The sequence below is a fragment of the Arvicanthis niloticus genome, chromosome 23 (genome assembly GCF_011762505.2).
Source record: "Arvicanthis niloticus isolate mArvNil1 chromosome 23, mArvNil1.pat.X, whole genome shotgun sequence".
Taxonomy (NCBI): domain Eukaryota; kingdom Metazoa; phylum Chordata; class Mammalia; order Rodentia; family Muridae; genus Arvicanthis; species Arvicanthis niloticus.
Genome location: NC_133430.1, coordinates 27,212,784 through 27,230,901, shown reverse-complemented (window position 1 = coordinate 27,230,901; position 18,118 = coordinate 27,212,784). Strand labels below are relative to the sequence as shown.

The 18,118-nt window shown below is 38.0% G+C and overlaps 1 protein-coding gene across 50 annotated transcripts in view; it reads left to right on the top strand.

Annotated features, from left to right (window-relative positions):
- Positions 1-18,118, top strand: part of Nrxn3 (neurexin 3) — a 1,548,305-nt gene that overhangs the window by 1,217,800 nt on the left and 312,387 nt on the right. The window lies entirely within an intron of this gene.

Genomic DNA, 18,118 nt, shown 5'->3' with positions numbered 1-18,118 from the left:
AAGAAATGCTCGAGGCATCGGATAACCCAGATAGCGAAGTATTACAGAATTGAGTTAAATTGGGAGAGGTTTTCAAACATAAGTAGTAGCAGAGCTGGCTTTCTATACCTTGTTTGCCTAATGTGTGATATCTTTTTGTCCTGATTAATAATTATGAACAAATAAATTTGTCACTGTGGCCCTATCACCATTATTTTTATTTCTTCCTTTGCTGTTTCTCATGGGTGTCACTACCAAAGAGCCAGAGGACATCGCACCTTTATTTTTTATTAGCACTATCATGCCGAAACTGCCCTCCATAAATTGCGGAAATCTAGATATTATCTTCATAACCTCATGGGACTATGTAACTGATAAATGAGAGAATACACCTATGTCTCTACTTACAAAATGAGTATAATTGCATTTCTTTTTTAAAACTTTTATTGATTTACTTGGGGATGAGGAATGGTACGTGCAGATCCTCAGACTTGGCAGCAAGCATTTTTACCCAGTGAGCCATCTCTCTGAACTATTTAATTGTTTTTCATGATACTACTGGTAGGTACATCTACTTCCTTTAAAAAGAAATAAAGAAATGAGAGAGGAGGGAGGCAGGAAGGGAGGGAAGACGGGAGAGAGAGAGAGAGAGAGAGAGAGAGAGAGAGAGAGAGAGATCCTCATTGCTGAAATGAGTATAACTGGGGACCTGGAAAGAATAACAAAGACATGTTAATGTGATCGAATGATGTTTTTTTAATTAGTGTATATTTGTTTTACAAAGTGATAGGTATCTCTCATTAAATCTTTTGATGTGCTACAAATAGTCTTCTTTCTTTTCTTAAAAAAAAAAAAAAAAAAAATAAGTGTCTTAGTTACTTGCTCAACACTGTGATAAAGTACCTGACAGGAACAACTCAGAGAAAGAGTTTAATCTCTCTTTCAGTTTCAGGGCATACAGTCCATTAAGGCAGGGAAGACATGGCAGCAGGCAGGGGCATTATAGCAAGCAGGAACTGGAGGCTGAGGAGTCACATTGCATCTGCACTCAGAAAGGAGACAGTGAATAGGTAGTGAGGCCAGTAGATAAAGACATGAAGCCTGCCTGCTCCCACTGACTTTCTTCCTATGGCAAGGCTCCACCTCGATAAAATTCCACAACTTTTCCAATTAGCACCATCAGCTGGGGACAAGTTGTTCAAACTTGGGAACTGATGGAGGATATTCCACTTTCACAGGAGTTGGCAACAAGACGGGTGGCAGGCCAGAGACAAGCAAATATGTAAATGATCCAACTGCTGACCCCATGACCCTTGGATGACATCCTTGTTAGATGCCCTCTCCAACTTTGCGCTTCATTCTTTGGAGCCTCATTTTTGGGAGGACAGTTTGAATTTATTGTTATCCCCTAAGGAAAAAAATCCCCTAAAGTCCAAAACGGTGTGCAATGAGCCAGAGAATTTAATTACCCTTGTCATTATCTTAGCTTGGATAGCTACAGAGTCCCCTGATGGCAATGAAACTACTTACCTCTTTGTTAAATATAAACTACTATACATAGATGAGTAAAATCTTTTGAAAACAACTTTACTCATTGGTTGTTCAGGGCTAAGTCCCCCTATCCTCTGTTGGCCTTCATAGCTTTTGTAATTATGTCTCGATTTTGTGTTTTATATATTGTCTAGGAAGTGTCTAGCTGTCTCCCCTGTATCAGCTCATTTGATCTCCACAGCACAATTAAGTTAACAGGAGTAACTCCATTTACAACATCAATGTATTAAAGTTCCAAGGATTAGGTGACCAACCTGTTGAAAGTGCTAAAAGAATAAAAGAAAATGTAAAGATGGCCATTTTTGACCTTAAATAATATGGATAGAATTACACTGTGGTTTTGTTTTTTCAACTAGTCTTCAATTTAAGAGAGCTTATAGGTAATATAGGTAAGACAGTAAATTTAGCAGGATCTATGATATGTATTTAAGTATATTCCAGCAAAAATATTGAACAGGGAAGTCAGGGTAGAGCTGAAAAGTATTTTCCTAGCTTGCATTGGTTTGAGCCCCTGTACTACACCAAACTAAAAAAATGTAGTGCAATATTTTTGATGAATGCAGAATGTAGAGCTTCAAAAAAATGTGTGTGTGTGTGTCTTTCTGTCTGTCTGTCTGTCAGTCTGTTTATGTGTCTGTGTATTGTGGGATAGGCATGTGTTAAGAGATCACAGGACAAGTGTGTGGACTTAATTCTCCCCCCAAAACACACACCTTTAAATGTGTTCTGGGAATGAAACTTAGGTCCCCAGACTCATATACTTTGTGCCTTTACCGGCTGATCCATCTCTTTCAGCCCTGATATCATTTTTATATTCAGAAAAGAAAGACTTTATTTTATCTGACACTTGTTTACTTCCCAGAGGTTCTCTTCTTTTTTTAAAAAAAATGATATTAATATACCCAACTTAGTTCAAAGATGGCTTTAATACTCATATGTGACACAGGGAACCAAATCTGAGGTTCTAAATAAAACAAGGGAGATGAAGAGCTTTAGGCCTTAGACCTCAAATGACAAAAGTCCTTTCAAACTTTATGCATCTGCACAGAAACTGGTGTCCAACTGCAATTTCCTATCCCAGTGGATGATAAATGTCATGCTAGAAGTCTTCAGTTATACTTGCTGGAAGACCCTAAATGATCTCAAAAAATGCAGAAATATATTTAGTCTCTCTGTAGTCAGTATTTAATTTTCTATATTTCCATATTTAAGCCAGATACTGGTATTTTCATAGCAGTCATGGTCTGATGTTCTCTGCTCTGTTAGCTTCTAATATCTAGTAGCAGATGGTAGTCAAAGCTTGAAAGGTAGGCCTTCGTAGGGAAAATCACATTTATTGAAGTAGGAGCAAATTCTGTTTAATTTGCTCCTGACTGGATGCCTAATTCCTAAGGTTAACGGGCTTTCATGTTTGCTTCTTAGATCAGCAGGGTTTGTTGCTGAGCTAGACATCAAAGTTCAAATTCAGTACTAAGCTGTGAAAACCAAAAATGAATTTTGATGTGACATACATATGACGTACTTTTAAAAAAACACCATGAATCCATGATGGATCCACAAAGTGTGTGTTTCCTTTGAAAACAATTTAAAAGTCCCTAGAATCTGAGTTCAAGACAGATAGAGGAGTCTATATCAAGGGACATAACAGGACAAATTTAGGTTTAGTCATAGGCAAGTTGGAGGAACCAAATTGACAAACGAAAACTGGTCATACAGAAGATATTAGTCACTTATTTTGCTGAAACCAAATGACAGGTCAGGGCTTCAGTGAGCTCTTGCTATGCCAGGCATTGTCCTAAGGGCTTGAGATTCAGAAATGAACAAGAAAAATAAACAGAACTTCCCATCCTTATGGAGTGTACATTCTAGTGGGTGAGTCCAGATCCTGAGTTTGAAGTACTTTGTGACAATGTGATATTGCATGTGCTTCATTAGTTAACCAGTTAAGAGTTTGAGAAATTCTCCATTCAACTTCCATTTCAATATTTATATTTTCTAATTCTCAAACTGCCAGCTAAGCATTTTCTGGACTTCCAGTGAAGACAAACAAACTAAAGCCCCAAAACAAAAGCCACTAGCTGGCTCCATCACTAACTTATAAGAACCACAGCAGTTTGTTTTCATTGCCAAAATGTAACAAGAAGGAATAGCATGTGCCTTTAAATCCACCTCCATGTTCTATAAAATCATATGGCCATCCCTATGATTCTAATTTGTAGTTGTATGGATTTTCATCTGAATATTCATCTGTATTTCACAGATAGAAAACTGCCAGAGGTGGGTGGGAATATAGCTCAACTACAGAACACTTGCCTAGCATGTGAAGTTCAACTCCAAGCAAAACAAAATATAAACAAACCACATGCTGGAGACATGCAAGCAACACTGACAGAAAAAAAGACCAAATCCCAAACTCATCAACTGAAGCCCCGAACCTATCAAGGAATAAACAGTATCATTTCTTTTCTGTTTTCTTGGCCTGGCAGAAGGGATGCCACACTACCGATTTAGGAACTGTCCCTCTTTGCCTGTCACGTACATTTTCAGTATTAAGGAGGTATGAATTGGGTCTGTTTCCCTTTACTTGACTGAGCTCTAGCTGAAAGAAACAGAATGGAAACACATGTTTCCTTTTGACTCACACCCAAACACAGCAAAACAAGAAGTATGAGTTTTTCCATCAAGCTGTGTGTGTGCATTAAACATGCACAAACATTGGACTGAACACAGACACAGTTAAGTCAGCTCTGAAGAAAATGTTTTCTTTCCTTTCTCTGCACCTTCCTCCTTTATTTAACTCTGCAAGATTTCAAAGAAGAGTATTTCCCAGTGATGCTCAAGGTGCCTCCTCTTAGTCTGAGTATTTACCAAATCCCAATAGTCTATTTCTGGAACTGGAAACTTAATTATGTCTCTCTGTAGCCACGATTATCTATTTTTGATAAGGAAAGCAAAAGAATAATGAATGGAGGAGATCGTAGAAGGTAGGATAGTAATGTTTTCAGTGTTTCTACAAATCACTTCTGTTTTGAAGGTGTTGCTATGAAGAATATATTAACAAAGGTTTCTTCTACGACATCTACCTCAACTCTATCTTAAAAGGTAGGCTACACTTCTTAGGCATGCACACTAAATTCTAGCTTCTCCCCAGCGCAAGAAAACCACTGATTTACTGAATTATGAGCGGTCACTCCAAAGACAGTGCATGGGGTTGTGTATGATGGAAACTGATGAAAGATGCTATGGATAGCGACATCTTTATGGTATGGAAGCTAAAACCACAGGATCACAGTTCATTTCACCTAGTAGGGTGTATTATGTTTCTGTGTATCTGAAGTTTATACTGAACAACACTGGTTTATGAGCTCAAACTTCGCTACTTATCAGGAGCCATCTTACAAATTTGAATGTAGAATTTCTTGAATTTAAACACCTTCATCTGGAGAGATGGCTCTGTGGTCGAGAGTGCTTATAACCTCCTATAACTCCAGTTCCAGAGGTATTGTACTCTAGCACTTGTAAATGTGTGTTTGGCTGTGTGTGTATCTGTGATATATATATATAATTAAATATGATATATAAATTATATGATATATATCAAACAAAGCCCAAAAACTATCAGTGAGTATTACATTGGATTTACCTTGAATCCCCCTAGGGATAGAGGACTCCCTGTTATTCCCAAAAGGGCAACTGTGCTATCTACAGAGTGAGCCTGTCTTAACAGCAAGTACCTGGCAATGGTGTTTACAGGGGCTTGTTTCTCCTTAATGTTGCCACAGCCCTTGCTCACAGTGTCTCTTATCTTCCATCTGTCAATGCACAGGTTTTAGGGATACTGTCTAGCTAGTGTTCTATAGACTTGATAGAACACACACATTTATTTTTAAAGCTAGATATTATATACACACATTGACATTTCCAAACTTTTTTTTTTAAGGTTTAGACAATTTTTTTATACCTTGCCAGTGTTTTTAAGCAGCTAAAGTCAATTGAAGATGTGGAACCACTGGCATTTGGGGAAAAGGATACTTTCAAGTTTCCCAATCCTCAACTGGGTTCTGCTAATATACTGTAGCTGACTCCTTGCCTGGGAGACCATTCAACATTTGATTGTAGGACCCTTTCATGTAGAATTTGTGTTAAGACTTTTGGGACCTACATTCACACACTATATGTGAACAATGCTCTAAAGCATTTTGAATAGCACAGTTATTTTAACAAACAAACATTTCATGGGCATGTTTCTGTGCCTAAAAGTATACCATGTATAGATAGGCAGGTGCTGATAGAGGCCTTTAACCCTTAGTTTTGATGATTTTAGAGGTTGATTTTTACATTACCATCTCCTAGGGATATACACTTCCTTCAGGACCATGTAGGACCCACATACTCAAATCTGGCATATGTATGCAAAATGATGCATATTTACAAAGTTGGGTATCATTTCTCAAATATAATACTGAAGACAGAATGTAGAAAAGAAGATTTTTTTCTATATTTTAATTCATAACTTCGTGGTATTGAAGTGTCATCCTTTTCCTGATGATGCTCTAATGAGGAGTCTTCACACAAACCTCTGATTACTTTGTGCTTCTCTGAAGGGGGCCGCCTTTCAGGTATGCCTTTGAGAGCTCTGAACTCTGACAAGAGCATAGAGGAGCACACTTGTTAATCCCTGTTTCATACTCAAGAGCTTTGCACTGTCTCTATTAAGATGCTTCAGATGTATCCTCTGGGGATTGCTTTGCTTGCTCTGTCCCTCAGATAGTAAAGAGTTCCTTTCCCTCTACCTCCTGGCAATTTTACCTGAACAACCTTTTTCATTGCTTCAGGCCATTGCTTTAAGTCTTATCAACTTCTAAGACTATGAAAAATTCCTTCCCTTCAATTATATTGTTACCTTGAAGGTATTTATAGGCTGTGATCGAGTCCCCTGCAGTCTTTGCATTGACAGACTTTATAAATTTAGCTCTCACCACCACTCCTCATATGTTTTATCTTCTTGCCTTTGTAGGGCTCCTTTCTTGTGTGATTGTCTTTGTAGCATCTCCGATATTTCAATATCCTTCCTAAACTCAGGAGGTCAGAACAGCAAATCGTATCCCAGGTATTGCTGTGGGTGTCTGATTTTAGAAGGAAGAATCAAGGGAGAGGATTACCTCCAATTTAAGTTTAATCCGTTTTGTGACTCTGAAAAAATAGACAAAATGATATAGAGAGTTCATGGAGTACGGTTAAAGTGAGTCCATATGTTTCAGCATATTGATAGAATTATCCTGGGTGCTTATAGAAGAAATTATATTCCTGAGTAGGAATGCTTCCTATCATTAGCTGTTTGAGTCTGCCCTTTAGCGTAAGATTGTCTTTAAAGATCTAGGCTTCAAATATATTTATTTACTAAAGTACTCCCACATAGTATATAATCCCTTAAAACTTTTATAATTGTCACTCTGCTTTGTGTGGTCTACTCATAGAAACAACACTGAACACTTTTTAAGGGATAACAAAGGGATATCATAACACACTGTATTATACACCCCCAAAGCACGAGGCTTATGTTTCTGAGTGTTTTGAAACTGGCAGCATTTTTTTTTCCAGTGGACACAATGACTATAGGTGCCAATGCCCAATTTAATTTTCTCATACCATCTTCACAAAACAGTTTTTTACTGTTCTAATATAACAGAAAAAGCATAAGTATATATCATTTGAATATATGTGTACATATGTATATATTATAGACAGACTGCTTACATGACAAAATATAAAGAAACACATTTTAATTTAAACATAAAATTGTTGAATGGAACTTTTGATAGTTTCCTCCAAGCCTCAATTATAAAAGTTTTAAGGGATTATATACTATGTGGGAGTACTTTAGTAAATAAATCCTTGGGAATGTCCACCATAGAGAATCACTTGCTGTTCTGTATAATCCCTGTGGTGATTGTGGGCCTCCATTTTTAATTGTTCCAGGTATGAAGGCTAGCATTAGCAGTTAAATGCTGGAAAGAAACCCCAGAGAATTCTTGAAAGTTATGGTCTTATGTGCAGACCCAATCAACCATGAATAGAAGATTTCTGGAAAGTTGCATTTGTCAGACAGCTAAGGAGGTGGTTTTGTGGGTAAAAGTCCTTGCTGAGCAAGCCAGAGGACCTGAGTTTGAATTCCCCAGAACTCATACAAAACAGCCAAGAATGTAGCTTGAGCATCTGCAATGGCAGAGTTCCTGTGGAGCTATGGGAAGTGGAAAAAAGAGAATCCCCACATGCTCACAGGACAGCAAGCCTGAGCCATGCTAGAGCAAACATACACCTGCATTTTCACACACACACACACACACACACACACACACACAGAGAGAGAGAGAGAGAGAGAGAGAGAGAGAGAGAGAGAGAGAGAGAATTGTATTTATCTTAATCATGTACAGATTTTGTTTCTTGTCATTAATACAGCATGAAAACTATGTCAGTTGCAGTAACAGTGAATATGAGGATCTAGTGATGATTTCAAGGTGATAGAAAGAATTGAGGAGATAGCCCAGTGGTAGCATACTTGACTAGCATGCTGAAGACCCTGAGTAATTGATAAACACTATAAAATGGCATACAGTGGAAAAAATAGGTTGTATACACATACTATGCCATCATACCAAATAGATTGGACACATACGTTGATGTGTGTGTGTGTGTGTGTGTGTGCACATGCATGCGTGCGCACGCACACGCACACACATGTGAGTACAGGGAGTGACAGTCCTATAACCAAATATGTCTAATTCAGATATTAACTTTAAATACCAAGATATGGAAGTGCAGAGGCTTATTTACCTAGGTTGGGGGGGGGGGTTGGATAATGAGAGATCTGGGGATAACAATAGCCTTCTCATTCTTGGGTTCTTGAGCCTATAAAACAAAAGGAGATGTTCTGTTTAACCTGGGCCCTAAGGAAAGTGAGCCTCCAGTCCAGACTGAAGTAGGAGAGAATGAGTTGGTAGACACTTGAATGTCAACAGGCAAACAACTGTTGCCCAAGTACTTTCTTTCCTTCCATGATCTTTGATGAACTCGGTGAAGAATCTCTTTTCCCCAACCCTCAACTCTAGACTTTCTCTTCACATATTCTTCTCTCTCCTCTCCACCACTCTCCATCTATTTCCATCTGTCTCCTTTTCCTATATCCCCCTCTTAATTCCAAATCTCATCAAGCAGCAGATTTCTTCAGCAATCATACTAACCCCAGAGGCATACTCTCTGAGCTCAAATCTTGACTCTGTAATTTTATGGTGTGACTTACTAACTCTGTGGCTTTGGGAAAATCATTTAATTTCTCCTTGCCTCAGTTTATTGACTTGTTATTTGCAAATAGGGATAATAGAGGTCAATACGGAACCGTGTGTGGTGACTCATGCTCTACTTGGGAGTTTGAGGCTGGAGGACTGTATGAGATTGGAAGAGTCTGGGCTGCAGAGTTAGTTCCAGGCTGTGGTGTTAGTATAGTGTAGCGGTGTCTTCAAAACACAAGTTCCTCATGGGTTGCTATGAGCATGAGATGACACTTATAAATCCCTGTGCTTACTACCTGGCACATGATAAGGACTTTTAAATATTATTACTATTTTCATCATTTTGATATAATTCTGTTTAAATGCTAAGGCATACTCCTTCGAGCTATTACACTTTATGCTTTACATACTGTATAGTTTGAATGAAAATGGCCCTTGGTAGGATCACAGGGAGTAGAACTATTGGGATTGGGAGTTATGGCCTTGCTGGAGGAAGTGGGTCACTGGGGTGGGCTTTGAGGTTTCAGATACTCAAGGCAGTCTCTGTCTCTGCTGCCTACCCATCCATGTATAGAGCTCTCAGCTCTCCCTCCAGCATCATATTTCCATGCATGCCATGGTGCTTCCTTCTGTGACGACAATGAACTAAATCTTTGAGCTATAGACTAACCCCAAGTAAGTCTTTTCCTTTATAAGAGTTGCTGTGATCATTGTGTCTCTTCACAGCTATCAAAACCATAACTGAGATACACAGAAGAATTTTCCCACTTGTTTTATATACATGTGCACTGAACTTCCTGCTCAAGGCCAAATTAGTCCTGAATTAAGGAACAATACTCCAACACAGTGGTTCATATATAGCTGAATTTCTTTTAGTTTAGATGCAATGACTGGAGACCCGATTTTCTTGCATAGGAGCGGAGGCTCAATCCTTTTCTATTTCTTTCTGTTCCCACAGAACATTTCTCTGTAAACAGGGCTCTCTTCCTGCCATTTTACCAGTCAGGGACTAGTGTTAGCAATGGGGTTAAAGGGTATTGTTCATTAGCCTAACACCTTGCTGTGTGGGAGTTTGTACTACATCCCCAGCTTCTGCACCAACTAGCTTTCCCCGCCCTCTCTGCATGTTTCCATTTTCTCCCATTTTCAGTATCAGGCAGTGTTATTAAATGATAAGGGCTGTGCTTGCAGGTAGTATATTGCAGGAGGCTGAGAAACAATGAGGCTTCTGACACATTAGAGGGCATGTTAGCCCCGATTATGGGAGCTCCATATCGGAGAGCAGATCACATGACAGGACTGCATCTGGGACACTGCCTGCTTTCCCTAGGGAGTTATTAATGGGCCTTCATAGCTGGGAGGACAGATTACTATGTCTGGGCAATGTGATAATTAAAGATACATCACTTATCATAAGCAAGGACCCAGCACCCAGGGTTGGGAGCTGTTTGGAGCATAAAGCAAGCTCCTCGCTCTAAGACAGAAGTAAAGTGGAGTGTGTTGCTGTGACATTACTTTGAAGAAATCTCAAAAATCATCACCCATGGTCTTTTATTGACAAATTGGACTGAATAGAGGAAGAAAGTTCTGGGCTAAGGAATAAGGGAGGTGAACTTTCATTCCTAGCTCTGCCACTATAGACTACATGATACTGACTGGGAGACTACATGATATTGACTGGGAGTCACCCAAACTGAAAGCATTCATTTTTTGATAAGTTAAAAAAAAAAAGGTGGGGAGGGGTGAACTATATATACTTTGAGAGGTTTGAACTTAAATATAAATTCTGTGAGGTTAGTGGGGTAGAAGGAAAGGGGTGTGTTCAAAGTCTGAGGCTGGCTGTGCATTAGAGGGTGTTAGAATTAAATTTAACAAGCTGGGCTGAAGATGTCAGGAAACCAACAGCTCAGAACTTCAGCTTGGTGACAGGAGAGTATTTGCTCTTACTGTTTTGATCATAACTGTTGCCATACTGAATCAGAACAGTGGTTACCATTACTCAAGGAAGATAGTAGAGAAACTCCAGAGACACAGGAGCCTTATAAGGTCCTTTCTTCCTGCCCCAAGATTAGAAAAGCAGTAAAAGATTGCTAGGAAGAAAAGTGTCTTCCAAAGTGAGTTACCTATAAATCATCCAGAGACTATTTCATGGTTTTACTTTTTGTGAGATGGCTGTACTTCACAGGACTATATTGAGGAGGACTCTTTGGTAGTGTATCTGCCTTCTCATATTCCTAACACTGACCTCGAACCTCTGATGCTATAAACAACCCTTCATTAACGCATCTGTAATGAGAAACCCTAGGTCAATTGGTTCAATCAGCTGGACTTGGATGCAACTGTTTCTTTGGTCTGCTGGTGCTCTGTTTGGATTGAATAGGTACATCTGTCCATCTCCCTGGCTGCAGCCTCCTTTTCTGTGGAGCAGAAGAAAACAAGGAAATGATGAGTGCAAAGGAATCATGAGATTAAAGACAAAACAACTCACATGCTATGGTTGGCAATTTCACAGGGAAGATTTTTAAAATATCTTGTAGCAAACATGGGAATGAGTAATCTTAGCTGCTTGAGAAAAGAATGAAACACTAGAAGTGACCTCTTTGGGAAAACCCTGAAGAAAACCCAAAGTTCATCTTTAAAATGATGTCTAAATCTCATAGTAAGGGCTTGTATTTGAAATTTAACTGAACGTTAAATTTGAAAGTGATGTGATGTCTTCTGAAGATAGCCTTAGGCTAGTGTTCCATACTTTCTCCTATCTGTAATTTAGGATGATAACCTATACCTTTCTGTCACAAATATTCAAAGCGATCATATGTTTAGGGCCCATGAGAGCCTGCTTGCTACATCAGAGCTTGCTACCTTTGTCAGAAACTAGATCTGAAAGGAGATGATACAGGATTATTAAATGAGTACCCAATTTACAAGCAGGAGGGTCACATCTTCCCATTTACATGGGCCTGAACTTAGCACTCATCTGTGAAGGTGTATACGTACTTTGCTTTTAGAGGCTTGTTTTCAGCACCAGTGATTTTCACAGTTCACAGTTCTCCTGCATTCCCACTAGCTCATGGTTTCATAGAAACACCAAGTGTATGTCTTGATTATTGTGTAATGTATCCCTTGTGATTTAGAGTTGGTGTCATTGCCACATCAGGATAATCTCATGATCCTCAAGCCACATCTTTTGTTTCCTCAGCTCAGAAGGAAAAAAGATACATATCTGTGGGTTTTGTAGAGGTACACTGAAATGTTTAGCATCTGCACTGAGGATGGTACACAGTCCATTGTTATCATTTCATCCAAAAGATAGACTAAGAATAAATAAATTGGATTTGTGTCAAATTTCCATTTTTTTTCTAAAGACCTTTTGAGATTTCCCCTTCATTAGGTTTTCCATGATTAGCCGAGCAGACATGTTCCCAATTGTGATCATTCATGAAACCAGGGAAGGAGAAGTGGTTAGCCTGGGACATTAACAGCAATTAGACGTAACTTTAAATAGCTAGAAATTTCCCTTCCATGTACCTTTGAGATTCAAACCCAATTTACATATTTAACTGTAAAATGTTCTTTGATTTGAGGGTACCGTCTTAGTAAAAATGACTGTAGTATGCAAAACATCCACTGAGGGCCAGGGTGTATATCTTCATGACTATGTGTGTCTCCTTCTTGCCAATTTGCAAACATCTAAGACTATATTTAAAATCCAAGATTGCTGAGAGCCAAAGCCCATTCAGCCCTTTCCACGACTTTCTAAAGCACAGTCCTTTGCTGGAATCACTGGTATGTCACAGCCTTCTATTCTACAGCACACTGTCATCCTACTGAAAACTAGAGCAAAAGGCGGTAAGACAGAACCAAGAGATTGTCTTATCAGCTTTACCACTCACTTGCATGGATGATTCCTATCTTTCTCAGCAACAGAAGAAGCGAGGGCAGTCTTTGGGGAGAACACTGGTTCTTACCTCGTAAAATCTTGAAACTTACATCCAGACAGTACAACCTTAACATTTTCCCAGAGACACATTAATGTACACTGGAAATCTATAGCTATATAGCTGTAGCTTTTCTCATGTTAAGAAAAGGAGGGGTTGCTAAGATGGCTCCGTGGGTAAGGGCATTTATGCCAAGTCGAAGGACATTATGTTAACCCTCAGAATCCACAAAATGGAAGGAGAAAATTGACTCTTGCATGCTGTCCTCATATTTCCAGATTTATTCCCTGGCATTTAAGTATATCTGTAAATACATACATACATACATACATACATACATACATACATACATAGTAGAGGGATACGTACAGCAAAGAAGGCCATCTTCCACATGGCAATCAGTATGACAGAGAAGAGGCAATATTTTCTATAGAATATATTATTTGGATAAGATTGTTTATTTTCATCTTAGCAAAGCAGTAAATTCAGTTAGAGAATATCTTTATACTCTAAAGAAAATTTTATTCTGGTCAGATATTGCTTTCATGCAAATTTTGACCATTTTGCTTCATTTAGGGTTATTGATGTTACTATTTTGGGACACAATCAATTGTCTGGTAGACAAAACCCTCTGGCAATTACAGATCATAATAACTGAGACCCAGACCAATAATAAACATCTTTCTCTGTCTCAAAAATGGCTTCCTACAATGTGTTAGTATGTGTACTGAACAATGGAGTCTGTATTTTTCTTTTTCTGTTAATTTGATTTGGCAAACTTAGAATATGCTTAATTCTCAGGTCTTGAGTTGTTTCTGTCTTTAACCTCTAATGAATCAATTAAAATTACAGCCTTGATAGTAAAATGAAATAAAAAATTAATCAGCTAGGAAAATAACAATAAAGAAATCCCTTCATAGCTATGTAAAGGGAAAAGTTGGCCTTATACAAGTAATTTTGGCCAATACTAGCCAAATGCTAGCCAATACTGTCTTCTTGTAATAATTTTATAGGATATGCCATTCTAATGTTTCACTTCATATAATATATTTATCAAGGAAACTTGCAGGGCATCCTATTAGTAGAGTAACTTGTGTAGTCTTGGATATCTAGTTTTCTATGTCTAGATATTTCTATATTTCATTTATCAATGAACCACCAAATCTCATCACAGTGTTGATTCTAACATACACCACCAAATACAGGTCACACTCTTCTTCCAACGATCATGCTCTTACTTTTGCAGGTCTGTTGGCCAGTAAATGCTTAAAATTTTACATGGTGTTCAATGAAGAGATAGAAAAGCATGACAAAGACAAAGAAATGGTGTTTCCCTTCATGAGTAAAATGCTAATATGAGAGAGCTTAATGTTATAGTGAATTTGACTAAGAGTCGCTGTTAGAAGATCAGGAATGGTGGCAACACAGGCATTGGCATGGTGAAGATTTTTAAATTCCAGGACTAAACAGCTGATCTGCTGGGAAGGAATGTTCAGACAGATCAATAGCATAAAAAAAAGATAATTGCTTTTCTTGGTGAATCTTAAGAAAGAGCTTGGGCTTTAGGGAAATTGAGAGAGATTTCTCTCTCTTTTTCTCTTTCTACAAAAAGAAGGTAATTAATGAGTACAATGGACAATTCAATGAGAGAAAAATAGAATCTGAAAGCTCCACATTCAGAATAGGTCTGGAGATTCAGAAGGGCTTCACCCCTGAACGATGCCTACCAAAGTGGACATGGCTACAGAGGTAAAAAATTCCTTTCAGAGAATCTTGCTAAAAGTCTTCAACTGGTAAAGGGTGCAAACACAGTTGAGCAAATAAGGCTGCATTCTCAAATAGCTTTATTTTATAGAAATGAAAGTGTCAGATTTTTAGAAAAAAAATTCACAGTGGTTGAGATAATCCTAAATCTAATTTACAAATGAAACCTGAAATATAGTGTACCAAGAGAAAAATTCTCATAGAGTTTATTTTATATATACCATATTTTCTCTGTATGTATGTGGAATGTATCTCTGTGTATATATCTATATGCATGTGCGTGGGTATGTTTAGACCAGAGACCAAGGCAGAGTATCCTTCTCCATTACTCTCTTTCATACTTTTTCAGACTGGATGAAGCTACAGCTCATGAATTTGACTAATCTGACTTGCCAGTAAGTCTGGGGATCTGCTTGTCTCCACCTCCTCAGAACTGGGGTTTTAAGGACTTATCTTCATGTGCAGTTTTCATGCTCATTCTAGGAATCCAAACATAGGTCCTGATGCAGGTGTATCAAATAACTCAGCCATTACCACAGCTATGAAATGTGGCCAGAGTTGGGGATATGTTTCTTCTAGAGCCAGGAGAGAACACATACTTAGCATTCATAATGCCTTAATATCAATGAACAAAACCACCCCTAAACTAAACCACACCAAACCAAACCACACCAAACTATATCAAACCAAACCACACCACACAAACCAAAACACAGCACACCAAACCAAACCAAACCAAACCACACCAAACCAAACCACACCACACCACACCAAACCAAACCACACCACACCAAACCAAACCACACCACACCAAACCAAACCAAAACAAACCACACCACACTACACCAAACTCTAAAGAACTATTCTTTATACTAACAATGAATGCATCAGATGATTCAGACTCAAAATTTCTTGATTTCTTGAAATATATAGTGCATTTGTGTAGACAGAATGTTCTGGTTTGAAGAAGAAAGGTCCCCAGAGGATCCTGTGTTTGAGTATGTGGTCTCAAGTTGGTAGAACCAGTTGAAAAAAATTAAGAGCTGTGTTATGTGGGGTTGGGTGACTTTGATGTTTCAAAAAAACCACAGTATTCCCAGTTAGCTCTGCCTGACTCATGCTTGTGGATTAAGATGTGAACTCACATCTGCTACTCCAGCACTATGACTGCTTACCTGCCGCCGTCATACACCCCATCATAATAGTCATGTAGTCTTATAAGTCCCCAATAAAATTTTCTTTTATAAATTCCCTTGGTCAAGGTGTTTTATCACAGGAATAAGATAGTAACAGCAGAATATATCATTACTAAGCTTGTAAGTATAAAGCAAATATTGGCAATGCCTTTGAACAAATTTCTCCTCAAAGATTACGTGAATTTAAAAATATTTATGCTCTTTGGATGAGTTAGTCATACTAGAGACGCTATTTGTTGTGATGTGTTTACTTATCCAACTCTTTACCAGACTACACACTCTGAAAATACAGGGCCATAGTTCTGTTCGTCTTTTATACATAGTACATAAGCAATAAGGATTCTCTCTCTTTCTGTTCGTGTGTAAAGCCATGTATGCATATATGGAGGGCAGAGATCTCTGCCATGTGCGTTTCTCTTTTACTCTGTTATTCTATATTTTATTTAGATAAGATCTCTCACTAAATCTGGAGCTCAGTAACTTGACAAGAATAGCTGCTTAGCAAGCCCTAGAGATTTTCTTGTCTCTTGATTTCCTGGTATTCAAATGGTAGGTACAAAATACCATCACTGTCTTATGTAGGTGCTCGAAATCCAAACTCAAGTCTTATGTTTGTACAGCAAGTATTTTACTGATTGAGCTAAATCACTGATTCTTCATGAAATCTTTTTGAATGAATGCATAAAATTTATAAATTACTCAATATGTACTAAAATATATTCTTGATACCTAGTACCTTTTTCTACCCATTTTTTCCTGAGATTTGGTGATATTTGAGACTAAAATTGTTTAACTACAAATATAGTTCATTGCTATAAAATAGACAATTTATTTTCTTACAACATCAAGAGATTTCTGTTATGATATAAAATATAAACAATGGCTTCTTTCCCCCTAATAGTGTCCACCATCTTCATTAACCCCCTGTCTCCTCTGAGAAATGGCTTCATCAAGAGGTTAGAGAGTCTGCAAAAATGATTTCTATTATGTCAAAATTTCAAATATCACCCCAGAGCTTGACAACTTGTAATAGATAGAAGGAAAGACGGGGGAGAAACAGGTTGTACTTTCCTTCTCTTGTTGCACTATAAGCCATCTTTCTGACAGGAAATCTTTCCAGAGTACACTCTGGGCACAAAGAGAAAAGAGTTACATTTGAAAAATATATAGTAAAGAGTCAACTACGAAACTGGAAAAACCAGAGATTAAAGTCATGCTTTCCTGGTGGGACAGTTTACATATGGACTCTGAAATGTACTTCCCTTTGAAATATTATTTTCATCTTTGGCTTTGAAATAATTTTAGATTTGCCGAGAAACTGTAGACTGTATCAGGTTCCTTTATAATGTTTACCCAGTTTCCTAATGTTAAAATATTGCATAGCCATAATACTTTTTTGAAACTTAAAAAATAACATTTATGCATGACCTTTAGCTGTAGAGTTTACTCAGATTTTCTCAGTTGTGCCCAATAATATTCCTTTTATTATAGGCTTTCATACAGGATAGTGCTTTTTATACAGAGTTTGTGTGTGTGTGTGTGTGTGTGTGTGTGTGTGTGTGTGTTCTCCAATGTGTGACTGTCCAGAATACATTGGGAAAAACAGATAATATCTCTCTATGTAACCTGTACTGACCCTGAGCTTGCCGTGTAGCCCAGGCTGGCCTCTGTCCATAATTCTGCCTCAGCTTCTGAAATAAGAAGTGTATGTCACAGTGCCTGTGCATAATATTTTTTAGTTGATGATACTATCTAAGGAATGAAGATCCATTTCAGAAGTAGAGATTTCACATAGTATCCACAAAACTCTGAGTACCATCCCCAGCATGGACAGTAAATAAAGGAAGCAAAAGACATAAAAATAAGAAGTCTAAAGATATTTGTATGCTTAATACCATTCTTCTTATTCATCCTTCCTATACTGAACATGGGAATCAATCACTTCCATGACTTTTCACTCTAATGCTTTGAACACTTGGCCAATTTACTGAAGGTGACATTTGGGAGACATGTATCACTACTGATCCATAGAATATATATATAAACGTGCTCTTCTGATTTTGTTGAATTGTCCTCTCACTAATTAAAAAGAACTAGTACAAGGCATTGGTTGATAACGACAGCCCTAGAGCCCCACTGCCTGGATTTAAATGAGATCCCCTGTTACATGACATAAAACAAGTCACTTAGTATCTTTGCAGTTCGTTTTCTATGTTTAGAAGATATGAAAGCTTAAAAATGAGTAAATGTAAGAAAAGCATTTAGAGTAATACTTGGTACATGATAAGTATAATGTGTAAGCTGCTGTTATAACTAATATTGCCCATCAAACCTGTGAATAAAGGAAATTGGCCAAATAGTGAAAAGATCACTGAGTTATGCATCTGCATACCTCAGTGGG